Raw genomic sequence first — 26,957 nt, 5'->3', positions numbered from 1 at the left:
ATCATCCAGAAGAATGAGAACCTTTTCTCTGAATCTAGATTTGATTATATTAATTCCATCATCAATTCTAGACACTTCCTCTTTTGCATTTAGTATATCCAATATAAGTTGACTCTGTAGATACGTAATACCGTGGCGCCTGGTAGTTTCTCGAACATCCGGAAGGAAGCTGACATGCATAAATTTATTTGAGAGTTGATTGTAGATACACTTGGCAAGAGTTGTCTTGCCTATCCCGCCCATGCCATAGATTCCAATCATTCGAGCATTAGTGGCAGGAGTGTCTACCCAATTCCTGATTTTGTTCACATGATCACCAATTCCAACTAAGTGCTTAGTAACATCAAGCTGAAAATCTTGTCGTAACTCGCTCAGAACCTTTTCCTTAACTTTTTCCACTAATTCTCCTTCATGCCTGTCCAACAACAAAACTCAATTGATAATTTCGTAATTATACTTAATCTCATCAAAAGACACTGACATACATGTGAAGGATGGATGGGGCCAATTAACATGCAAGATGTTTTGGTTTCACAAAAAACAATGGGTGATGATAGCTAGCAATCGTTTCATTTTTTTCTCTTTCGTTAGATGGATCTTGTTGAAATAGAATAAGACGGTGCACCTGGCTTGTTAAGAGTCTTTAGAAGTATAATATCTGTTACAAGGCTTAAGATTGTTGCTAGTTGAATGAAAGGAGATCGATATTTTTTTTATTAAAAAAAGTTTAGGAGAAAAGGAGGTTACTCCACTAAAAGGCTAGGGCAGCACACATTATGAGTGATCGGTTCCAGAGTGGGTTGATTTTAGACCTGGAACCTAAAACCAACCTTGTTATAATTGGTTCCTAATTTTTTGAAACTGGAACCTACTCTGTTTGCCCTGAACCTTGTTTTGGAACCTACCTTATTTTTTCGATCCGGTTCCAGGATCTACCCAAGAACCTATTTTTTTTGTTCCTTTTTTGGGTTTCATTTTTTCCACGTAGCAAATAGGAAAACTTATAACTCAAATCAAAGGTTATAAGTTTGATTGTGCAAAAAATCTTAAGTATTCATACAAAAGCAGATTATCTTAGTCCCAATAATTTAATGGATGTGATAAAATAGCATAGGTTCTAGTTAGATATGTAGTTTCTTTGTTACAAAACAAAAATTTTAAGAAAAAGGAAATTGCTCCCTATAATGCTTACAAGCCCTTGAGTTAGATTATCCGCAAATAATGATCACCTCTCTCTTCATTTCTGATATCATGCTTTGAATTCTGGTCATATAAAATTGCAAGTGGACCTCCATATAAAACTGGTTCTAAAACCGGTCTGAGTGGTTTTCACTTGAAACCGGAAACCGGACCTACTCTAACCGATTCCCAAAAAATGGAACCGGTTCCCGAACCTATTTTTCGGGTGGGCTGGTCCAGTTGCACACCCCTAGCACACACGTCTAAATTGAGGACTTATAGTTGATTTACAGATTGCTACCAATGGGGTTTACTGATTGTGGAAATCAAACCTAGACATGGTAATGTGAAGTAAGTGTTCGGTCCTTTTCAACTGAGCCAACTTTCATTGGCATGAGGAGGTCTATTGTATTTGGGGGTGATAAAGCTTCGGAAGACTAAGCATTCGAGTCCTCTCTAAGCGTATTGTTTGGTAAATGATACTACTGACAAGAGGGGTTGTCATTTTTTTGATTTTTTCTCCGTTGGAAACCACTGTGATTCATCTGTTTCACGTGAACAAGAAAACTCACTTATCAAAAAAGAAAAGTTCAGGTGGAAGCAAAGTACCCGTTAGCAACTTTCTTGGATTCCCATCCATGTAAGTCACTCACTTCTCTAAGTGCTCGCTGCCCTTCCTGGATATCCTTCTCATCAAAATGCTTCTTATGCGAATGGAATGCCTCTCCAAAACTTCCTTTTAGATACCGCACATCCGATGGGTCCACTTTGTAAAAGATGGGCAACACTATGTGTGATGTGCTCTTCTTGCGGTCCATGATATGAATGAGCTCGCGGAGGCACCATTTGCTCGAAGCATAATTTTCAGAGATGACGAGAATTGAAATCTTAGACTGTGCGATGGCATCGAGAATCTGTGAATCAAATTCCTCGCCAATTGGTATGCTGTTATCGTCCCTGAACACGCAAATCGGTACTGTCCCTGCCTTGATCAGACTGTGATAGAGGTGATCAGTGAATGCCTTGCGGGTATCCGAGCCTCTAAAGCTCAAGAACACATCGTATTGACCGCTACCTACATCCGTGGGTACCGGAGAGATGAACGAAGAAGTGGATGCTCCCTCAATGCTCTCTTCCTCTGCTCTCTTTCTCTTACTCTGCCCTTTGTCCATGGTGATATGAGGGGGAAAGTAAAAACGAAAAGATGTTTTTTTGCTGCTTAAAAGGATTGACGACCAACGAAATATGCTTTTAGGATGCTTTTTTGCAAATACTTGTTGGCTTGGTCCACTCTAGACAACGTGGACGTCAATTTCTCCACTAGGCAAAAGCTGAAGAAGGTTTGCGTTCTTGAGAAAGGACTTCAATTGAGTTAGCTGACGTCGTTTCACTACGGAATATTAGGTGGCCCTGAAGAGGCCCCCAAAAAGCCCAGATCATTTACTTCTTCAGAAACACATATTTGAAATTAAACATATCGAAGGGTAATTAGTCGACTTCCTCAAGACACATTTGAACAACTACATGACTTCTCGCACGTCTATGATATTTAAAGACCGATTCTTTCAGTTCACACTTAAGATATTGAAATTATGTAGGAAACTCCATGGAAGCATCTTCCCCTGAATATAAGCTCACACGATGCCTAATCCCGATCATAATCTTCGACCTTACTCTTATTATTTTTAGCCTAACAATCTCCACCACCGCATGTTCACAACCCCTTCTGTCTTATCCCATTTCCATTGGCCAAACTAATGTAGTGCCGTGTAATTATTGCCCAATAAACCTCATCCTCTAGATGCGTGCACTTTCTTAATTGGAGGAAATTTCTATCAATCATGTTTTTAATTTGGCGGGTTTCAATTTTTAGGCATCGCTCATATGTAAAATTAACTAAAACTAAAATATTAATCGAGGAAAAATTTTTAATTGCTCAACTGTTTAAATTATGAAGGAAGTCGATGAAAATGATTCTAAATGAAAGGGAAATACTTCCTTTTGGGCCCACATTTTATTTCTTTCTAAAAGTGCATAGAAATGAGAGGTAATGCAAAAATTGCACTTTTCTTCCAAAATTGGCCTTACTTCCTTTTTTTTTTTGGTCGAAGCCTTTTTTTTTAAGATGAATAAAATGAAGGATAATTAAGTCTATCAAAGAAATTAAGTTCCATTTACATCATTTCCACCCAACATGTATCCCAACATATATTGATTTTAACTTTCCCTCTCTTCTTTCGTGGTCTGCTTGTTTTTGTGTTCTTAATTTTTAGAATTTGAAATTTATGGCTTTAATATGTTTGAAATTTGGGGCTTTTTGTGTGATAAAATTTTATGGCTCTTAAATAGGATTAATGTTAATACAAAAGACTGCGTCTCACTTGTAATTAGAATATCACAGGAAGCAATTTTCCTCTTTGCATTAGATGTAATGCAATGTGTTGCATCTTTTTGCATGTACACAGGTTAGCATACTACATGGTGTCGTGTTGACATTTTATATAGTGACATGTTTAATAATCGCATTTGTCGTGTCGTGTCGTCTGACTTGCTTTATTAAAAGTGTCGTGTTCGTGTTATGGCAGTTCAACGCGTTTACTAAACACATCTTGTTCGCGTTTTACCTTATTTATGTTATATCCTAACTCGAATGACACAATTAATATGATACGACATGAATTGTCATCTGTATCTTTAGTAACATGATCGCTCACAAAAACAATGAAAAAAAAAGAATGTCCAAAGTCTATGAATTTTCACGGTTCTCTCTCTCTCTCTCTCCTATGTTCTTTTCTCTTTTTGTGTGAATGTTGCTTCTCTATTCGTTTCGGATCGGTTGGTTCACTTCTTTTATGTTTTGGTTCAAATTTGGTGATTTAATATTTCAATTTTTTTAAAATTTTCATATTCTTAATGAAATTGGAAATGCGAGGTAGAGATGAACAAATGGTCGTTGTCATTTCTCTTATTTATTTCGTGCTGGACCCACATGCCAATAATTTTATATAGGACGAATTTATGATACCATGTTATCGAGCTGTTCACTTCAAACTTTCAAATTTACATTATCGATTGATATATTGTGTGCAAAATAGAGATATAATTTGTTAAATGACACCAAATGAGCATAACACGTTAGTATTAAGTTACTAATGATATACGAAATACTTGTACACTATCCTTGAGTTCTTTTTCGGGCCTTTTTTTTTTTACAATTTTGTTGGCATATCATTTTTTTTTTTGATAACTGAGGTGTCCGGGCCAGCTTGCGCGCACCTCGACTATTCCTCGGGGGAGACTAGCACAGCAACCCACCGCCATGGCCCCCCACTTAAATCTTAAATCATAAGTGCTCAGCTGAGAAATCGAACCTGGGACCAGTGCGCCTAATCACACAATCCCAAGTACGCTCTAACCAACTGAGCTACCCATGGGTGGGTTTGTTGCCATATCATTCACCTCTTGAAAAGTTAGTAAACCAATGAAAATAGAAGTATGCGAAATATTCAAAAAAAATAAAAGATGATTTAGGGAAAAAAAACATAGAAAAGAAGGGAATGAAGTGACTGGGCTTACTTTTAGGGGTAACGTCCAAAAGGCTTTTGAATTATGTATTCGTGACACATAGAAACCTTCATGAACACGAATTGAAAGTGAAACAAGGGAATGAAGTTGGAATGAAAGATGCTATTCTGCTGCATAAAAGGATTGATGAACTAATCTCTACGAACAAGTATGAACATGAATCTGTTACCACGCAAGAAAAAAATTAACATGAAATCTTTAATTAATTAGTAATTGATTGACTAGGAGCAGTTGCAGATGCTTTTAGTCCTTGCCTTATCTTCTTTTGGACCTCACCCTATTCAAGTCAAACCTGTTGGCTTGATCCACTCACAAGTAACGTGTGCATTGATTTTTCAATTGGGCTATAAGAATATGTGTACAAGTATATTGTGTTCAATTAAAAATATAAAGCATACGTTCGGTTTCTTATTTGGTTATTGAAAATGGGAATTCGATAAACTTAAAAGATAATGATTGAGTTGAAATGGAATTAGAAACGTGTGAAAGACGTCGAGAGAGGACCAAGCTTGCAATTGTGGATGTGATTTTATATTCTAATTTTGTTTAAAATTTCCATATTCTTAATGAAGTTGGAAATGTGAGGTAGAGATAAACAAAATGCCCATGGTTATTTATCTTTTATCTATTCCACGCCGGCACCACATGGTACAATTCCATGTAAAATGAATTTATTTTGAACTGGTATATTATCACTGAGCCTTTCGTTTCAAATTTTCAAATCTAAAAAGTTGATTGATAGCTTGTCTGTAAAAGGAAGCTGTTGAGGAAAATTCAGAGACGACCAAGGTTTGAAACAATGGCGTCGAGTGCTTGTCCCCATTTTTGTTGGAGTGCCCACCTTGAGAATATCACCACAAAGATTCTTTATCCAATTAAATGGAAGTAGAATAGGATTATCAGTTAAATTCGTGATAAGTCAGGTTAAAATTGATTAATCGCATTTTGAAGAACAAATTTATTGTTTGTAACAAAAGAGGTGTAGGAAATGAGTGATATAAAGCTAGGTGAATCTCCTAATATGTCCGTATCGCTCGATTTATTTGATTGTTTTCATGTGTGTGTCATAAGATCAACTAGGACTTTTTTCTTATTATTGGATATCGTGTAAAAGATCTCGAGAAGTATCATACTATGGATTTCGGTATGTTTTATATTGTGATGATTGAAACTATCATGAGGTGAAAGCAGGTAAAAAGTAGCAATATAGTTAAAATGCTCAAACTTTCACCGTACTTTTTTTATTCCTCATTTATTTTTCTTTTTTTCAAGTAAAGACTCGGTCAATTTTTAAAGCTTTGAAGGGAGAAAATGATTTTTTTTTCTTTTTTATTTGCTAAAGAAGGGAGAAAATGAGTTAGAGGTGAAAGGGAATACACTTTCTAGGATTAATGGTCCAACAATTCGAGGAAAACAGAATATTACTCATTTGGAATGTTCTATAGGGAGGTAAAATTGTCGAATGAAATCTCCTTAAGAGAAGACTTACTCTTAGGATGATCGGTTTTATGATGAGTAGGTTCTAAACTAAGAATCCGGAACTTATTCCGTAATAATCGGTTCTCCGATTTTGTAACCGAGAACCAAACTAGTTGACCATGAACCAGCCTACTTTTATTTTTCTGATTTATTTTTCTATAAATTGATCTAGGACCTTCAAACACAGAGAAACCTCACAATGCATAAAAAAAATGGTCTCTGGATTCAAGCGAAATGTGGCAATTTTGCACGCAATAGAGTCTAGCGCACTTGTAGACCTACTCGTTCTAGTTCAACAAAAGATCAGTACTGAATTACAATGCAACTAACAATCAGACAGCAAGGCCATCATAGGATGAGCCACATCTGAAGTCAAAAACAAAGGGCTTTCTTTTTTCACCGAAGTCAAATCTGAGCTGGTGACATACCTCGTTAACAGGTAACAGCGACTCCAGAAGAGAGAATAGAAGACCCTCCTCTGCTGTTCAGCAGCCACCACACATCCCCAATAGACAAAAAGGGCCCCAGAACACACTTAGTTCAGCCGATTATTCCAATAACAGAGCGACAGAATCAACAGAAACGACATGCTAATGAGACATGAAAAGGCAATTACCTCCTGCGAGCTGAGATGCGAAGAGAGGCGTGAGATCGGAGAGAGGAAACCCTAAACAAGCCTGGGCGAAAAACTCCAAGAGGGAGAAGATCAAAGAAAGCGAGTGAGGACGATAGTTTCGAATTGTTCTGCAAGAGAGAGGCCGAACGTGAGAGAGACGGAGAGAGAGAGAGTACAGAATGACCAATTCTGGTCATATCTACTTATAAACCATTTTGTTAAACAGATAAATGTGGCTCTTGCTAATTTTTCACTATGATATTATCAGAGACGTTCTTCCTCTTGTAAATGTCACATTCTCTCCCACCCTAAACATGCATAAATCATTATTGCCAAGTCTATCCCACCCTATCGTCCCTAGGGAATTTCGCAAGTAGTATTCTGTATGCCTTAAAAGGACGCCATGAGTAATAGTCAAATGTATTTTTGTCCTATCAATTGTAACAGACAGGAGAATGAAGGTCGGGCTTACCTCGAGGAGCGATGCAGAGATGAAATTACTGTGATGGATTTCCGTGTTCGAGAGTAAGAAGTTGCCTCGAGGCAGCAGCAGATCAAGTTGTGTCTTCGGGACGTTACGATCGGAAGATTCACACCTTCACGCCTCAACCCGGACCGGCTCGGTTCGGAAAGACACCGAGGCAAATTTTGCAGATCTCAGGTCAGAACATCCACGAGAAAGGACGAGTGTCTACTACGAAAATCACCAACGACAGACAAGGGAACTCACTATCTTTCGATAAGATCGCAGCTCTTCTCCGGTGTATCTGGAAATCCAGAGACGACCTCAGTGTGCTCCGACGAAGAACCCCCCAAACACCCAGGAAGCCTAATATGCCTCGGCGGAGCCTGTGATCAGAAATTATAGCAAGCGGAACGCTGAAAGTTCGAAACTTTGACACGATTCGAGTTGATTTACCTGCGAATCGGTGCCCGCCGAAGAAACCGGTCCCTCGAGATGAAAATATCGATGGAGCGATTGCGGGTGTTCCTGGCGACGCCACAGGTGTACTGCTCGATGGGATTCGCGACGAAGAAATCACCCGCTTGCTCGCCGATTCAAGCCGAAGCTCTCGCTTTCTGGTAGTGGTAGAGGCTATTGACGCACTTTCAGATCTAGAAGTAGTAAAGAGAAGCTTGGTACTTGGGAGTCGGACAACGCGGCACTGGTTGACTCTCTCTCTTGCTGGAACGTAATCACGTGGAGGCATGGGAGGTGGGGGCACTTGTTTCTTGGACGCCCCGAGCCCAGTTGGCTAATTTCAAAAGTATATCCGTGGCCCATCGGTGGAAGAACGGCGAATCAATTAGCTGATTGGGCAGCTAAAACCCAACATTTGAATACTCTTTCTTCGGAAAAATTATCAAAAAAATCCTAAACTTAGCGTAATTATGCCAAATTCAGTTCTAAACTTTTTTTGTCAATTCAATTCTAAACCTTTTGAATTTATATCAGTCAATCCGGCCAATTTTGGCTGACCAACGTTGACGTAGACACCGGCCACCCGGGCGACGCTAACATAGCAATTTTTTAATATACTTTTTATTAAATTTTTTACCTTTGATTGTTGTGCCCAAGAGCAAATGTCCAATGAAGTAAACCTCGCCGGCCGTGGGTGATGGCGGCCATGGCCTCGCCCAGATTTGGGCAAGGCCGAGCAAGGGATTCGCGGCCCACGCCCCGTGGCTAGCGAGCTTCGGCGACCCTCGCTGGCCATAGCTCGCCGGCCATAGTGGAAAAAAAAAGAAGGAAAAAAAAAAGAAAATAAATTAATAAATTAATATAAAAAATTCCAATAAAAATTAAAAATCGTCACGTTAGCATCGACCGATGCTGATGTGGGCGCTGGCCAACATCCACATTAGTGCCGGCCTGCCAAAATTGACCGGATGAACTGAATTGATACAAATACAAAATGTTTAGGACTAAATTGGCACAATTATATTAGGTTTAGGACTTTTTTGATAATTTTCCCCTCTTTCTTCTTCTTGATTAGCCCGGCCCCCCAACTTCTTTGGATTTTGTCTAGAACTTCTAATGATAAATAAAAGTAGTATTCCTTACCCCAAAAGAAAAAAAAATCCTAAAGCTGTCAAAACCAAATATTTTAGTACAAAAACGAGGGTCTGAGTGATTTATGGTGATTGGCGTTTCTCCTCTTCAAGCACAAGCACTTGGGACTTTAAATAAAAGCTTTTACTTATTCTCTGAAGACGCGCAATCTTGTGGTGGAATTGCCTTTTCTTCGACGAGGCAATTGTACTTCTTTCTAACCCTCGCCTTTTTTACCAAGACCCACCAAAACAATCCCTTGCTCTAAATGGGCAGGACTACCTCAATTTAGGCTTAAAAGGATATTTTGTTGCTCTCTCTTTGTAATTGGACCGCGTGGCCACTCGAATCAAAGTGAAAGATGGGCGACCTTTGGCTTTACCCGCCCCATGAACAGAAAGAATCGATACTTTTACGTCGGAAGAATTATTTATTTTCCTCATGATGCTATTTCAAAAGAGCCGTGCAATCATCTCCTTTACTTGGCAACTTTGGCAAGGTGTCCATATTGGAAATTACTTCTTCTCTTGCCTCAAAGATGAGCCGGATGTGCTTGGGTACACACAATCCTACCGTGGACTCGCGCGTCTTTGATGAGGAAATTTACTTCTTTAACCGACTAACTCTCACCTTTTGTTAGTTCTCTTTGTAGTGGGATTACTCGGCCGTGCAAATCAAAGTGAAGATGGACAACACTGTGCTTTCCCTTCCCCGTTGAAATGAAAGCCTCTCACCGCTAGAGACATTGAAAAATGGTCAAAAATCTACTTTTTAACTCATATTTAATGACCTAAATCATATATGGATTAGCTAAAATTTAAAAAATAGATTGTTATGAATTTAAAGTAAAAAAAATTAATACGATATATATTTTAATGAGCCTGAACCATGTGTATATGCAATTCATGTTAATTGAAAAAGAGAAAATATTAATGATTTTTTAATTTGCTTTCACGTGGCAAGTTGGCCTGACGCTCGAGTGTGGTACCCCCTAGCACGTGGAGCCACTATATGCGGCATGACAACTGCAGAGCTTTTTCTTCACTTGCCTATTGCTTTGACCAATGATTGAGTGACACGCTATTCGTTTCCCTACTCATTAAAAAATATATATTAATATTTAAACATAAAAATGTCAATTTAAAAAAATTTACTTTTGTTTTGCTTATACACAGCAACAGAAAAGAAATTTGAGATACGTCTCGTAGATTTATAACTTCAGTACGACATGCAAGTCCTATGGTTGCAAAGGAGCCTTCACACATATTCCTGCAACGGTCAAGAATGGCTTAGCCCCAAAAAAGAACTAAGTAAAAGAAAGTGAAAAGACCATAAAAAATCTCAAACTTTGCCACCTGTGACACATTTACCCTGAACTTTTTTTTTGTGACACCAAAAATCTCAAATTATGCTATTTGTGACACATTTACCCCAATGTACTTTAGTCCATGGGTATTTTTGTCTTTTTTGCTTTTTCTTTTTTTTCCTTTTTTTTTTCTTTTCCGGCGAGGGTCGCCCTCGCCGGCGTTGGGCGAGGGTCGCCCTCGCCTGAGTTGGGCAAGGGCCACCCTCGCCTGGGTCGGGCGAGGGTTGCCCTCGCTCGCCCGGGCAAGGCGACCTTCTCCTGACACCGGCGAGGGTCGCCCTCGCCGATCCGGGCGAGGCGGCCCTCGCCCGACTCCGAACAAAGGCGACCCTCGCCCGACGCCGGGCGAGGCGACCCTTGCACGAGTCGGGCGAGGCGCCCTCGCTTCACCCGAGCGAGGGCCACCTCGCATGCCTGGCTCCACCGAGGGCGAGGGCCACCTCGCCCTCGCCCGATGCGGCGAGGGCCGCCCTCGCCGGAAAGGAAAAAAAAAAAGAAAAAGCAAAAAGACGAAAATGCCCATGGACTAAAGTACATTTGGGTAAATATGTCAAATAGCATAGTTTGAGATTTTTGGTGTCATAAAAAAGAGTTCAGGATAAATGTGTCATAGGTGGCATAATTTGAGGTTTTTGGTGGTCTTTTCCCTAAAAGAAAAGCCTCCCACCAAACAAACCCAAGGGGGGTCAAATTAAACCAGAAAAACTAATGAGGGGGGCAAAATAGAACTTAAAACAAACTTCTAGTGCGAAAATGGAATTGTCAGAAAAATTTAAAAAAAAAATTGGCTCCAATCTCTCCATTCTCCGTCATATAAAAAGGAAAAGGAAAAACATCAATCCCGCCATTGCTGGGAAGGTATTCGAACAAGAGCACTTCGAGTGTGCTCTATTGATCAATTCGATTCCGACTTGTGCATCATCAATCCTCCGAAATGCTCGAACAAGTTGAAATTCCATGAGCAAGGCTTGCAAATAGAGAAAGCTCGGTTACCGAGCTTGGCTCTCGAGTTCGGCTTCGATGACTAGTCCGCCAACAAGTGCTTGGACCGTCTCATTTCGCTCTACGATACATGAATCATCACTTTGTCGCCCATTTTTATTGCTGATTAGCGTTTGTAGAAATAATGAAGGTAGTTCTCGTCCCCACGACACGATGACGATGGCTGTGGAATAGTATGCTTTTTTTTGTCAAAATAACATTTCATTCATTTCCACAAAAGTACAAGAGAGAAACAACAAGACAAATCCCAGACAACTTCAAAATAAAACAAACTCCAGATAACAAAATGAATCATCAGAACAAGGTTAGGGATCACACGCCTAAAGAGTATATCTGGGACTTCTTCAAATCAAAATTGGCTGCCAATCACCGAATCCGTCTTTAGTAATGAGCATACACCAAGATTTCCAACTATTGCTATGGCTTTATTCTACTTGAAGAGAATGATTAGGATGAACCCTTTGCCTTCAACTCCCTGTTTCACACACAACTCTTGGGAGTTGTGGAGACGATGAAGAAGCTTTGCGCCACGGCCATTGACATGATCGATCGGATGAATTCAAAGGGAACTACTCCCATCGTTTTTAGTCTCAGCATATGGAGGACATAGTGAAGGGATTGTGCAGAATTGGTAACGCTAGAATAGGTATTCGATTGCTAAAGCATGTGGAAGACAGAAGCCGGGAGCTAGATGTTGCCATATACACCACGGTCATTGCACATAAAGACCAGTGGCAGAGGCTTTGAAGTTCTTTAACATTATGACTAGCCTGGGAAGTCGCCCAAATGTTGTCATTATAATTCCTTGTTACATGGCTTATGTTGTATCAAATGGAAAAAAAGCAATGATTTTGTTAATGGGTAAAATGCAATTTACTGTCCATCATTAAAAGATTTGTGTCTTGAAAATGTTTTATTGGTGGACAACCATTGACTTCTCAACAATAACCGCCGGAAGAGTTATTAATGAATTCGAAAGGACCACAAATGGGGTTTACTAGTTTTCGTTGGCCGATCATAATGAAATTTTGTCACACTTTCATTTTATATCGGTCCAGGCTAAGGACAACTAATAGATCTTGTTTGGCTGAAACAAAAAAAACTGCCTTACTATTCACTAATTATGTGTCTTGGTCTTTTATTGTGGTTTAAGTCTTGGTCCTTGTTATATCTTCCTACTAGGTAACATGGATAAAATCTTGAACTTCATTTGTTTTGCGGAAATTATTAGACCATGCGATCGCATCAAGGATGTGTGAACCAAACCCTTCGCCAACAGGGAGGCTGTTATCATCCTTGAACATAAACATTGGCACAGTTTCTTCATTTATGAGGTTGTTTTTTTTTTTTTTGCATAACCGAGGTGTCTGCGCGGCCGGCGAGTTAGGGCTCAAACCAGCGGTGATGCCCGACTAGTCCTCGAGGGGGGCTAGCGCAGCATCCCACCGCCACGACCCCCCACTTAAATCACCGATGGGCGAGTTTGAACCCAGGACCTCTCGTGAAAGGAACTGAGCACAAACCAACGCGGCCACTGATGGGTAGGTCATTTATGAGATTGTTGTAGCCTCTAAAGGTCAAGAATACATCATAGGGTTCTAGGTTCCAGTGCGCCCCTGTCCGGTTCCCGAGGGAACCGAACCGAGAATCGGGAACCAGACCGAGAATGAGGAACGAACCGAGGAAACCGAGAAAACCCTAAAAAGAAGCCTTTTACTTTTTCCTCGTAAGAACTTAGATGTGCTTATCTATAGAGGGGTTTATAACAATCTTTCTTGCAATCAATAAGGGATCAATGTGACTCTTAGGGAGAGATCTATTTCTCTACTAATAGTCACTTATAAAGTTCTAAAAAAGGGATTAAACTGAGACTTAATGAAATTTTTTTTCAAATATTAGCGGCTACATAGAGCAACAACAAAGTTGGATATCACACTAATTTTCCGATACCATTAGATCTATTCTAGTTTCATTTCCTGAAAAAAAACATATAATATTGGTGTCTTGTTGTAATTCATATCATTCTATGTTGTTGATAGACTAAGAAAATTACACTATAATACATAATCCGATGAAAATATGCAATGGCGAGTATCATATTATCACAAAATTCCACATCGTATTCAATATAATCAAGGTAGATTTGTTGTGCCCATTAAAACATATTGGAATCCATGGACCTTGTGCTCCGTAGGATAGCAGATATGGTGATTAGTATGGTCATGATCTTCAGTGGAGTTGGTGAAGCTTATGTTGTCACATGTTAACATATGCGGCAATAATCTAGATTTTAATCTCTCACTTGCTTTAATTATATGAATGCCTTCTAATTATATTCCATTATTGTTGTGTATGTGTGAAGTTGATGTATCAAGATAACATGTCAATGAAGGTTGAGGGATGTGAGGACATAACTCCGATTACATGTGAGGGATGTGAATGATTGAGGACTGAAGTTCTATCATATAAGTTTTTATCTTATGTGTTTTGAACTTTTTATTGTTTATTTTATTTTACGTGTTCATCTTTTATGGATTGTTCCTATTGAAAAATGAGGAACTTTCATTTTTGTTATTGAGTTCATTTTCATTTTGCTTAACAAAAAATGAAAAAAAAAACCTGATAGACCCTAGAACCGACCTTGGAGTTAGGTTCCAAGGTATGCAAAGTAGGTTCTAGGTTCCAACAAAAAATAAGAAACCTGTTTCGACAGAAAGGTTCTAAGTTTCGGGTTCCAAGTTCCAGGTGGAACCCGTAAGGAAACTGAAACTGTTCACATCTAGACTCAACCAACATGACTAATTTGCATGTGAGAACCATTTGTAGTGCATATACTAGGTGTAGTGGAAGCAATTACTCTACTCCAAAAAAACAGTAAAGTCACACGGTTGCCCGCAGTTTACGAAACTGATCAATAAATTTTTGTCCATTAGTCACATTTAAAAGATACGCCAAAACATAGAACGCGCATTCCAAGTAGATGCCAATTCAGAAAACGACAAGCAGATGCTATTCCCCGAAATACTTAAATGATTCTTTGTCCACCTTCTTCTAAGTTAAATTTTAAAACTGCATCAAATGTGCATTCTTTGACCAGTTGAAAAGTGAGATTTCTCTGAAGATGAATCTATCATCTTGATTCCTGCGGTCTTCTCGATATCATTGGTCAATCAATAGGTTGTCATCCTAGAAGTTTCCTTGTCCCATTCATTTTTTTTTGTCCTCTTCCTTGTCCCATTCGTTTAATAACAAATTTTAAAATGTGAAGCCTAGTAAAAGCTACAAAAGTGATGGCACAAAATCATAGATGTATAGCTTTAAACATAGAGGATATAAAGTGAAATCAGGATGGAATATGAAGATGTTTTTGGACTTTTCCATATTGTAATCATATCAGAGAAAATTTCCAAAATCCTCTCAAACTTTGTATTTATATCAACTGCACTTATTAGTTTTCAACATTGCGGTAATGCTCATTTTTAAGCAGAGATCTTTAACTAAAAAACACTACCCCTTTACTGTAGAAGTGTATTTTATGTATATGTCACATGGTTGATGTGATATTAGCAATCAATTCACCTTACCCGTGTAATATGCATGTCATTCTATTTGATGCTTAAATAGTGAGAATACTCGCTCTTTATTGATTTGTCACATCACGTGATACAAGTGTCATATGAAATATCTTCTCTCCTTCCACATCATTCCTCTCTTTCTCTCTCTCCCCACCGCATTGCCAATCAACATCAATATCCTTGTCCCTAAAGGACGCCACCACTGCCTCGATCGACACCACCGATCCCTCCACAAGTTACCCCCACCTTTGTTTTTATCTCCCTCTCTCTCCCCACGCCGTGGCCTGACTCAAAATTAGAGCCGTCGACCTCAAAGCCGCAATGATGACACCTAACCAGATTGGTTGGACCAAATGATCGATTCGGTAAACAATTTAAAGAGTTGAGGGGGGGCATGGATTGACCTGACCTCTTTCATATTAAAGAGAGCTTTATCCCCTTGAGCGAGCCCTCATTTTTGTGCTAATGGGCAATGCTCAATATCAATTATTAATTTCTTCGTAAATTTTCCAGCATCTTCAGCCCAGTGATTCAACCAATTAAGAATAATAATGCAAAAGAGAGAAATATAGAATTTGTGTATAGTTCAATATTACAATAATGAAGAATATATCAGCCTATTTATAGGCTTTATTATATAACTCTCTAAGATAGCATAAATATTCAGATATGCACAGTTAGATGGAGATATTCGTGCAATCTTAAGAGATATGGAGGATTAATAGAAATATTCTAATTATCTCTAACATAGGAAAATATGTTATAGAAATATCCTAATTATCTTTAACATCCCCTCAAACTAAAAGTGATAGAAGTCAACTTGAGTTTGGATAAATAAAATCTATTGTTGCGGAAAATGCTGTCATTGCTGCAGAAGGAGGCTCCCACATGGATGTTGTGCAGGCTATGCGTTAACAAAATAGGCTGACATAGAAGCATCATTATCGGACAATACGAACAATGTTGAAATCGATGTTGAGTGCAGGATATTACGACTTATTGAAAGGAAAAATGTCGAGATGTGAGATCGGGTGCACCGTTGTGCACTTGGGCACCTGAGGATCGTCTAGCTCCGATAACAAGTTAAGAATAATAATGCGGAGGAGAGAAATATGAAATTTGTGTATATTTCAATATTAGAATAATGAAGAATCCATCAGTCAAGATATACACAATCAAACGGAGATATCCATGCAATCTTGAAAGATATGGAGAATCAATAGAAATATCCTAATTATTGGAAACTTGTCTGATAAGTGGTTCATTGACAAATGAGCGTGAAAGGGGGGTGGGGTATGATGGCACAAATTGGACGAGTTTGTGCCATCCCGGCATGTGAGGCTTTCATCCATGGTGGAGTTGGGTCACGGTGGGTGTCAATTTAGCAACTTGATTCTAGGTTTCAAAGTCTTTCGTAGTAGATCACTGCGGAGGCTGTCTCAATAGGTGATGGCGAGTTTTGATTGAAGTGTTCTGATTGCGAGAGAAGAATGGCCTTTTGTACATAACCGGAATGTCTAATACACTCCATATTCTGGGAGGTTTTCAGCTCATAATTTTGTTGGATAAATGGGTGTCTCGTACGATTTTTACTCTTAAAATTATGTTTTCCTATTTATATTTTTTTAACTATTTAGAGTTTGAAATCAGGTTTTGATTTAATGTTAAACATCTCAAATTTTAAAACTCGGAGACAGAAGTTCAAACCTGGCGTTTTAATATGGTCCATAGCAAGAAAATTTTCCTGTTAAATATCCATGGGTTGTCGTACGCGTGAAAATGAGAAAGCATGATCTTCGTCTTCTGCAGTACTGCTTGGTGATTGGATTTGGTCGTTGAATGTGGAAACAAAGAAATAATCTTCATCCTCAATCGCAGAAAAACAATGAAAAAAGAAGAAGAAGATTTGAATAGAAGGCACGCGGTTTAAGAAATTGTTCAAGAAATTATGGTCCATTACTAGAAGATATGCCAAAAAATGGAGCGCTATTTCTTCTCCATTATTAAAAGATTTGCATCTTGCACAATATTTTATGGATCCACAACTATTGACTTGTCAAAGATAGTCGCGGGACGAGTTATCAAAGTTAACTAGATTATTCTGTTAAGGAATTATAATAGGACCATAAATGGGGTTTATTGTTTTGCTGGCCGATCATAATCAAATTTTGTCGCACTTTCATTTTATATCGATCTAGGCCGAGGATAATTAATAAGTCTGATTTGGTTGAAAAAGGAAAAATTAATAAGTCTGCCTCACCAGTTACTAATTATTTGTCTTGGCCTTTTATTATGGTACGAGTCTTGGTTTTTGTTTTTTATTTGTTTAGCTAGAACGAGGTCTTTGTTTTTTATTTGTTTCACTTATTAATAAGTCTGATTTGGCTGAAAAAAGAACAATTAATAAGTGTACCTCACTTGTCACTAATTATTTGTCTTGATCTTTTATTATGGTGTGAGTCTTCTTGGTCTTTGTTTTTTATTTGTTTCGGTAGGACGAGTCTTGGTCTTTGTTAAACCTGCCGGCTGGCTAACATGGTAGAACCTTAGATAGTGACATTCTCCCTAAAGTTAAGCATCAATGCCTTTTAAAAATTGGTTGTGGGTAGTGATAGAGAAATGCACTATTATTTTATTAATTAATGTGTGGTAAAAGTACAAAAAATATAATATTATTCCAATTTATAAAACAGAATTAGGTAGGAATACTACTTTTGTTTATGGATGTGCCTACACAATACCATCATTAGATTATTGTTGTTATTAGTTGTAATCTTGCTGAGCCGATTCAATGTATCTCCACCTTTCACATGTATCTTTGTGAATTCAGCCAACACTCAAAAGATCATGGAAACTGTTGGCAATTATGACAAAAGAGAAAACAAGCCAATAATTAAATGTTTGGATCTTGAAAATGTTGTATTGTTTGACAAATGCTACTTTTCAACTTGGTTGCAGGAAGGAAACGACAAGTAGATGCTAATCCCCGAATTTGTTAAATGATTCTTGTCCATTTTCTTCTAAGTTATAAACTTCATCGAATGTGCCGGTATAATTTCTGACCAATTATAAAGTGCATAACATAGTATTTTCCTTTCAATAAACCATGCAATGCACTAAATAAACCACATAGCCCAACCACATATTTCCTCAACCCACGCACTTTGAGATATAATAGAAAATTAAACCATTTCATGGCATCTTATTAATGAGATTGGATCAAGCATTGAATGGATTCAAGTAGATTGTTATTTTGGACATGCTTCGAAAATGTTTATATGGGTGAACTATTTTTAGTATATCTCATAGTGGCATGTTGGATTACTATATATGGAAATTGGACTAGTGCTCATGGTCGAACTACGTCTCGAGAAATGATATATGTTCACAGGGCGGTTTCGTTTTGGGCTTAATCACAACAAATGCGATTTCCGAGCTTAACTACAATTGATGTAGTTTTTGGGCCTTATCACTTGGTGAAGCGTGACTAGGACTGAGCACTGGAGCATGCCTGGGCCGGCATGACCTGGGCCTGGTTGGCATTGGCCTATATACTTAACAAAAATTAATTTAAGCAAAATTAAAATCAAAACAATTGTAATATTTTTTTCAAATAATGAAAAAATGAGAAATTATTTGAGGGAAATTAATAAAAAACACTCATTCAGTTAAACCAAATTGAAACCCAGGTATATCTTCAAAAATTTGAAATAAAATTACGCTTAGTGGTTCTCTAAAAATGCTTACACTCAAACAACCGTGTTCTTGACCATGATCCGGATAATACAGTACCACCGGTGTTCTCATGTCCATGTTAGTTATCGTTCCTTGTAAGTCAGTCATTGCCTATTGTCCATACGGCTTTGCACGTGCCTCAAAACTAGGCACTTGATGTTTTTTGTGAGATTTTTTTGGGATCATAACCAATTGTTCAAAAACTTTAAGCCGTTAGATGAAGGCATGGTTTAGTTTTTTAAATACTCTACCAATTCTTATATACAATTGGGTGTAGAGTGTTTTACCAGATCTTTTTTGTATTTGTGTTCTGCATCTACCAATTCCTATATATAGCCATTAACTTTCGAAATTTCTACCTATTATTTGTAATTAATTGTATTGTAAGTTGCGCATACTTTAGTCTTTAGCTTAACATTAACATATGGACTTCTCCACTATCTCTAAAATGTAGAAGAGCTTACAAAAATTTTGTAGAAACACTAAATCGCAAAAGTTTTCGGTGATTGGGGCTCTTCCTGAAATTCTGAAAACTTTAGGATGACCTGGGTAGAGCTTGAACCTACAAGCCATAAAAAGAACTCGTTGAACTACTTTAACTTCATCCTCTCCGAACACAATCTTATGAACGTGGGGATTCACAAAAAGACAAGAGTTGGCCTAAATGAAGAGAATAAATGGGTCAATCTGCGCTTCTGCTCTTGTTGGTCTTGTTCGAGAATCCGGTAATCTCACTGAACCTCTCCCTTATCATCCCGTCTTTGCATCAAATCATTTTCTTTCGCGTCGCTCTCGCACATGCCCATCCACTACTGGAGTAATTAATACCATGAATGGCTCTGAGTTTTTGGCCTTTTGTGATCAACAAATGCAAAAATGGCGGATTGCTAGAAGCCGGCGATGCTTTATTCTACTTGAAGAGGAGGATGATTAGGATGAACCCTTTGCCTTCACCTCCCATTTTCACCCAACTCTTGGGGGGTTGTGGAGAAGATGAAGAAGCATTGCGCCGCCCCCATTGACATGATCGATCGGATGAATTCGGAGGGAATTACTCCCAACGTTTTTAGTCTCAGCATATGGAAGACATGGTGAAGGGATTGTGCAGAATTGGCAACGCTAGGGTAGGCATTCGATTGCTAAAGCATATGGAAGACAGGCTGGGAGCTAGATGTTGTCATATGCACCACGGTTATCGCACAGAAATACCAGTGGCAGAGGCTTTTGAAGTTCTTTAACATTATGACTAGCCTGGGAAGTCGCCCAAATGTTGTCACTTATAATTACTTGATACATGGCTTATGTTGCATAGGCAAATGGAAAAAAAAAAGCAATGATTTTGTTAAAGAATAGAACACGATTTACTGTCCATTATAAGAAGATTTGCATCTTGGATATGTTTTATCGGTAGACAGCCATTGACTTTTCAACGATAGTCACGGGAAGAATTATTAGTGAATTCGAAAGGACCATAAATGGGGTTTACTTTTTTTCGTTGGCCGGTCATTATGAAATTTTGTCGCACTTTCATTTTGTATTGACCTAGGCCGAGGACTAACTGCTAGATCTTATTTGGCCGAAACAAGAAAAATTAAGAAGTCTGCCTCACTATTCACTAATTATGTGTCTTGGTCTTTTATTCTGGTGAAAGTCTTGGTCCTTGTTATATCTTCCAGCTAGGTAACATGGATGGAATGTTAGGCTCGATTTGTTTCGTGGAAAACATTAGACCATGTGATCGCATCAAGGAGCCGTGAACCAAACCCTTCGCCAATAGGGAGGCTGTTATCATCCCTGAACACAAACATTGGTACAGTTCCTTCATTTATGAGATTGTTGTGGCCTCTAAAAAGCTCAAGAATACATCATAGGGATCACTTCCCCGCTCCTATTGGTTTTGGAGAGATGTAGACACTCTGTCGGTGTCTTATTTTCTGCATGTATATTGCTTCCACTCTTTTCCTCCTCTGGAGAACATTATAAGTGAACACCAAAAGAAGAATTGGCGCAACAAGCATCACAAAAGAACGCCCGAAAATGAACTGATGCACTCCGTTATTTGCGTTTCTCTGGCTCTTCCCTTTACCATGGAAGTCTGATAGCGAAGAGAAAAAATAAACGCCTTCCTGTATCGCAGAAAAGATAGGTTTATAAATGAACTGGACTTATGCATCAACTTAAAAAGATCAACACCACATGCTCAGAGAATGAGTTGGACACAATACAGTACATGAACATCAGCTAACTAGTCTTCATACTGAGGTGTTTCCCAATTGCCAATAATGCATGAAAAGCCGGGTACTAATGGATACTTGCACTCCACTCGATTGCAAACTCAAAAATTGAATCCCGATCTCCGCTCGAGCTCGGCTCGATAGCAAAAGTTGAAATACTCAGGCTCAAGTCGAATCAATCCTCACATAAGCTAGAATCAAGCCCAACCTTTACTAATTGAAAAGGAACATATTTCACAAGAAACGATACCCTAAAACACAAAGGCCCCTCATTACTGACCTGGATGCAAGAGTCGGCAAATTTGGCAGTAAAATTCACATTAGTTGATCATCTCATGGTTACTTCATTCGAAAATCCACAAATGCTAAGCATTCATCACGACTGTACAAAGAGAAGAAGGCAAAGAAAGAAAGAAAGAAAGTTAAAGACAGAATTTTGATTAGAACAAATTCCGCCATATTCTTCGCAACTCAAAGCAACCTAAAGATCGGCGAGAAGCAATCGAATGATCAACGGTGACCAGATGAGAAGGGAAAATAGACTGGGTCCGTCCAATTGTTCATGATTTTCTTTATTTGTAATTTTCCTCACTAATAATAATTTATCGGTTACATATCATTTTATAACTTGTTTTTTCACAAGATGTAATTTCCCTTTTGTTGTCGTAAATTCCTGAATCTTATGATTTGTAAAATTTCACAAAAAATAGTAATCTACTTAATGAATATCTTTTTCTATCGTTAGTAAATTACCTAATGAATCTTAACTTTCTTTTGGCACGTAATTATTCCCACTAAAAGCAATTTATCTGTAATTTATTTTTACATGACTTTTTTTAGAGGGTTTAAATTTTCTTTGGAGGTCGTAAATTTTCTAGATTCTATGGTTCATAATATTCCATAAATATAGTAATTTATTCAGTTAATAGTAAAATATTTAATTGATCGTAATTTTCTTTTACACTTTGTAAAGGTTTGAGACCCACATGTTAATAATTTTCCTTGCACATCGCAATTTTTCTCAATATGTAAAGTTGATCAATTTTGCATCCGTAACTTTTCTTTAACATTCGAAAGTTATGAGAAAAATCGGTTTTGCACAACAAATTTAATGGACCACGTTTTTTCCCCTTTTAATCTGACGGTCCACGTTGAATATGGGACCAGTCCCGTAAAAGACAACTTTGACTTATGGAATTCCCGTTACTATTATGAAGTTTTGGGCACAATAAAGGAGTTTTATTTATTTATTTTTGGCCAAATATTAAAGTAGTGTTGGAGACTCTATTTTTTTTAAAAAAAAATTTGAAGTTCATTCCATTGTGTTACTTTGTCAATAAAAATGTAAAAATGTATATATATAGGTAAAAATGTAAATTAATAAAAAGTGTTACTTTGTCAATATTTTCTTTTGTTACAGCAACAGATAAAAGAAAACTGAGTTACTTCTTGTAGATCTATATATTCAGTATGAAACGCAAGTCTTATGTATGCAGAGGAGCCTTTACACATATTCCTATCTATTTCAACCCATCAATCGTATTTTTCACAAAAAAAAAAAACCAATAACCTTTTTTTAAGAAATTTTTTTGCTGACAGTGCGGTCTCCAGTTATCTTAAATTACTCAATTGATCTCATTGGATATAACAGTTCTCACTTCATGCACTCAGGATAATTATCGCTCCATATCAATCAACAATATTATTTTTGCGAATTTTGCGATTCTCATCTGGCCTTTTCAATGCGAAAACATCGAAATCTTTTCAAATTATGTAAATATCTACGCGTAGAATCATACATAATCTATAATTATTTTTTTAACACTTCAAATGACTATTTTCTTTTTCCAAATGTTGAACAGAGGCACAATTGATGGATATTTTTTTTTCATTATTTCTTCCCACCAAGCAAGCCCAAGGGTGGCAAACGAAACCAAGAAAACTTACACGGGGGGCCAAAATAGAACTTCGAACAAACTTCAGGAGTGAAAACGGAATTTGTCAAAAGAAACAAAAAGGGAAATGGCTCCAATCTCTCTCCGCTCTCTCGCTCCGGCATATAAAAAGGCAGAGGAAAAGCAATTCTGATGATGGATATAGAATAGTTACTTTGGATTTGAATGGGGACTGGAGTTGGTTAAATTTAGTTCATTGAGCGTTAATCTCGTCCCTGTTTCTTTGTGGGTTTGGCGGAGTAGTCCTATTTACTAGTGAACTGTCCGGCTTATTTCTGAACTCACTGCAAATTACTTATGGTGTCTTGCATTAATATTAATATCGTGTCTCACTGAACTAAGTGCAAATTACGCATTGTAGATTGTATATATTTGATCTCTTGTTTGTCATGGAACTCCCAAAATCATCTCTTTCTTCTTTTGGTTTTTCTTAAGGCGACGAAGGTCGAGAGTTTATCACCGTGGAGCACTGTGGCAATAATTTTCTAGTAGAACTTGCCGAAACTATGCAAGATACTGAGGATTGGGATGATTTGCAAGCTGCGGAATCAGAAGCTTGTGGAGTTTTGACTGATATGTTTGGCCAAGATATCTGTAAAGATGGTGAATGCAATGTTATACACGTTGTCAATATCATAGAAGATTCTCCACAACCTGATAAAAACCAAACTTTTCTTGAGATAGATTACTCTATTGATAGTGAAGACGAAGTCAATATATTTGGCAGTAAAATGGGTAGGAAATCCACATGCTATATTCCTGACCGAAGCAGTACTCCGAGCAATTCATCCACTCAACTTCTGGCCAAACGATCTTTAGAATCCATGGTATGCTCTCCCATGGACATAGACAATACATGCCAAACCACTTAAATCATTGTATCACTGTTATTTTCTCATATAATTTATTCTCTCCTTGATCGTTTGCAATTTGCTTGTGATTTTGCACACAGCAAAGGACCTACACAATGTAGATGTACAAAAGCATTTTGTAAGTTGCTTATGAGGCCTCTCATCCAATCAAATGTCCAATAGACACTCCTAACTTTTTCCAATTACTTCCACTATCTTCAAGACAAAATGACATATTATAACAGTCTGAATTTTCGATCCTTTTCCCGGGATTTAGGAAATGAATTTGATCAATGCACTATAGTGAGATCTCACCCGGGACCCGCGCATTCTCGGGATGCTAACCTTAGGGGTAAGGCTATTACGGGATTGAGTTCGCACGACCAAAGAACTCGACCTTGGTTCGATTTTCGACCATATGGATTGACGAGGGAATGTTTTGAGCCAACCGAGACCGATCTATTTGATTGATCGTGTCCAAAGGGCACTAGTGACAGACCCTCGCAATTATATGACGATCGAGGTTGCCTTAGCTCGAGCAAACTTAAACGTGATTTGACTTAGTGTCGGTCATGGGTCGAGAGCGAGTAATCCTAATGAGCCACCCGTTAGCAAGAGATAAGCTAAAGTCGCGATTGTTCAATTTTAGTCATTTTTTGGAATTCGGGCCCGGGAATCGAGAATTTTGAAAGTGACAATTTTGAGCGGTCGATGACGTTTTTGGCTTGGCCAACCTTGGGGCCAACCATTTCTGCAAAAAAATGGATTTCGGTTCGGGACCGGGAAAATTACGATTTTGCCCCTGTGGACACCGATGTTGGATTTTGAGGCCGTTTGAGGTTATTTTTCGAGGCCTATGCCGTTTTTGGGTGGCCACGCATATCTGGAGTGGTTTCGGACGAAAATTGGAATTTTGGCTCGGAAGTGAAAAATAATATTATTTTATTCCCGGAACTTTGCAATCGATTTTCGAGGGCTTAAGAAGCTAATTTCGCGATTCCGACGCCATATTATGTTGGCCACACACATATGGAACACGTATGTGCAAAAATTGGAATTTCGGTTTGGGATCGAAAAATTACGAAAATGCTCCTAGGCCATTTTTGAGTAATTCCGAAAATTGGTTAATTTTTGGGGTTTAACCAAGGCTGGTTAAGGCTAAACCAGGGTCTGGTCAGCTTGGGTTAAGGACAAATGACCATTTTACCCCTACATTATTGGATTGGATCAAATTTGGGCCATTGGATTAGGGGCAAAAGTGTCCAATGCTATGGATTAATGACACTTGGATTCCACCCACACTTTGTTGACCTTTTTGACCAGCTGACCTCTCTCTCTCTCCTCCCTCTTCTGGCCAGAACCCCCCCTTCCACGATCACTCTCTCTCTCTCTCTCTCTCTCTCTCTCTCTCTCTCTCTCTCTCTCTCTCTCTCTCTTCATCTTTGTTCCTCCCATCATCACAGTGGCTGCTGCTGCTGCTGCCGTTCCGCCCATCCAGCCGGTTCTTCTCGCCTTTCTTAGGTAAGTGACCTCCCCAAATGTCGCCTAGGACCTTGGGTATTGTTAGGCTTGTTTAGGGCTCGGTTTAGGGTGAGTTTAGTGGCTGGTTTGCTCGGTGGTGTGTGTTGGCTGATTTCCAGTTAGGTTGCTGCTGCGTTGCTGGTTTTTGTTATTTTTACTGTGACTTGTGTGGCCCGAATTTGAGGAAGGTTTCTTCATGAAAGTTGTTCCCAACATCTTGAAGTATAACATATTTTAATTTGGGAATTTTTGGAAATCATTTGATGCCATTCGGAAGTCCATCTTTGGACCGAAATAAAACTGCCCGATTTACTGTTCACCCGACCTTTGGGTCTGTTCGAATTTTTATAAATTTTTCCAGGCCTATTTTCAAAATACTTCCTCATGGAAATTGTTGGGGACATTTGTGGCTATAACATATAAAAATTTCAAGATTTTACAAAATTATTTGGGCATTGAATGAGTTGTATTTTGATGGCCGGAGGGGCTGTCTGAGCGAACCGGATTTCATCTGAATTTGAGTGTTAAAACGAGTTGTTTACGGTTAGAACTGGGTTTCTAGTTCTTCACGGAAAATGTTCCTCGAGATGTTTTGTATAACATATCCAAATTTCATAATTTTTGGAATTGATTTACCATTTATTTCAAATCGATTTCTGTCACTGCGCAACTGCCCAGTTTGGACCCGGTTTAGGCGATTTTGTGACTGTTTTAGGGGCTGTTCGGGACTGATTTGAGTGACTGATTATTTGGTGGTTGCGGACTGATTAGGCGAAGAATTTTGAGGTTTAGGGAGCTTGGATTAGAACTGTGATGTTGAGGTTTGATTGGAATTAATTTGTGCGATTAATTATTGGGATTGTGCCTTGAATGGGAATTTGTGCATGATTGTGCGATTTGTGGTAGTTGGCTGATTTGGGATTGTGTTTCGGGTTGTGTACGTGTGGTCGTATATGTCACGTGTGTGGCTGTGAGGTGTGATGGTGTGGCAGTGCGATTGCGCAATATGTTCGCGTGCCAAGAATGTGTGATTGTGCTTTGGGATCGCGTGTTATATATGTATGATTGTGTGGTGTGCTTGTGTGGTGAGACTGTATATTTGCGAAGTGTATGTGAATTGTGAAATGTGCGTGAAATGTGAAATTGTGTTTGGGCCGTGCGGTTGTTGGCTGTGTGTAAGTGTGGTTTGAGTGGAACGAGGGTACGGAAATGTAGGATTGGTTGGAAAAGTGGATCCGTCCTGAGGCGTGTACGTTTACGCGGGACGATGCCGTCCCTGACGAGGTGACGATGCCCGGCCCGAAGGGGTGTCGATGCCTGACGAGGTCAGAAGACCGTTGGCCTGATGCGTTTTACACGGGCACGGTAATTAAGGAAAGGGAGAGGTAGGATTCCGTCCTGAGGCGTGTTCGTTTACGCGGGACGATGCCGTCCCTGACGAGGTGACGATGCCCGGCCCGACGGGGTGACGATGCCTGACGAGGTCAGAAGACCGTTGGCCTGATGCATTTTACGCGGGCGCGGTAGTGGTGGAAGAGTTGAGAATGAGCGGGAATTGGCTTGAGGTGCGAGGATTGAAAAAGTGACGCATGGTGTGAGTTAGTGTGCGAGTGTGTTTGTATCGCGTGATGTGATGCTTAATTATGGGGTAGAAACTGCTAGGCACGGTATGGGACGTGCCCAAGTGGTTTCTGTCTAATAATTAAGGCACGCGCGCGTCTGTGATTCCTTGCTGTGATGTGTTGGCTGTGTTATTGTCTAACGTGCAGGAACGTGCGTGATGGATTCCAGGTAGGGTCGCATGTG

At 38.9% G+C, this 26,957-nt stretch overlaps 2 protein-coding genes across 3 annotated transcripts in view; both read right to left on the bottom strand.

Annotated features, from left to right (window-relative positions):
- Window positions 1-26,957, bottom strand: part of LOC115662822 (disease resistance protein RPV1-like) — a 207,020-nt gene that overhangs the window by 3,850 nt on the left and 176,213 nt on the right. The window lies entirely within an intron of this gene.
- LOC115662566 (disease resistance protein RPV1-like) overlaps window positions 1-26,957 on the bottom strand; it is a 242,019-nt gene that overhangs the window by 142,404 nt on the left and 72,658 nt on the right. Inside the window, exons 2-3 of the mRNA XM_056309517.1 lie at window positions 7,332-7,708; window positions 6,860-6,987 (exon numbers count right to left, since the gene is read on the bottom strand). The gene's annotated coding sequence lies outside the window, so the exon portion shown is untranslated. The remainder of the gene's footprint in view (window positions 1-6,859; window positions 6,988-7,331; window positions 7,709-26,957) is intronic.

The sequence above is a fragment of the Syzygium oleosum genome, unplaced genomic scaffold (assembly GCF_021117445.2).
Source record: "Syzygium oleosum isolate NSW1041296 unplaced genomic scaffold, Sole_v2.1 Sole_v2.03, whole genome shotgun sequence".
Classification (NCBI taxonomy): Eukaryota; Viridiplantae; Streptophyta; class Magnoliopsida; order Myrtales; family Myrtaceae; genus Syzygium; species Syzygium oleosum.
Note: the sequence above shows the minus strand (reverse complement) of the source record. Positions and strands in the feature narration are given on the sequence as shown.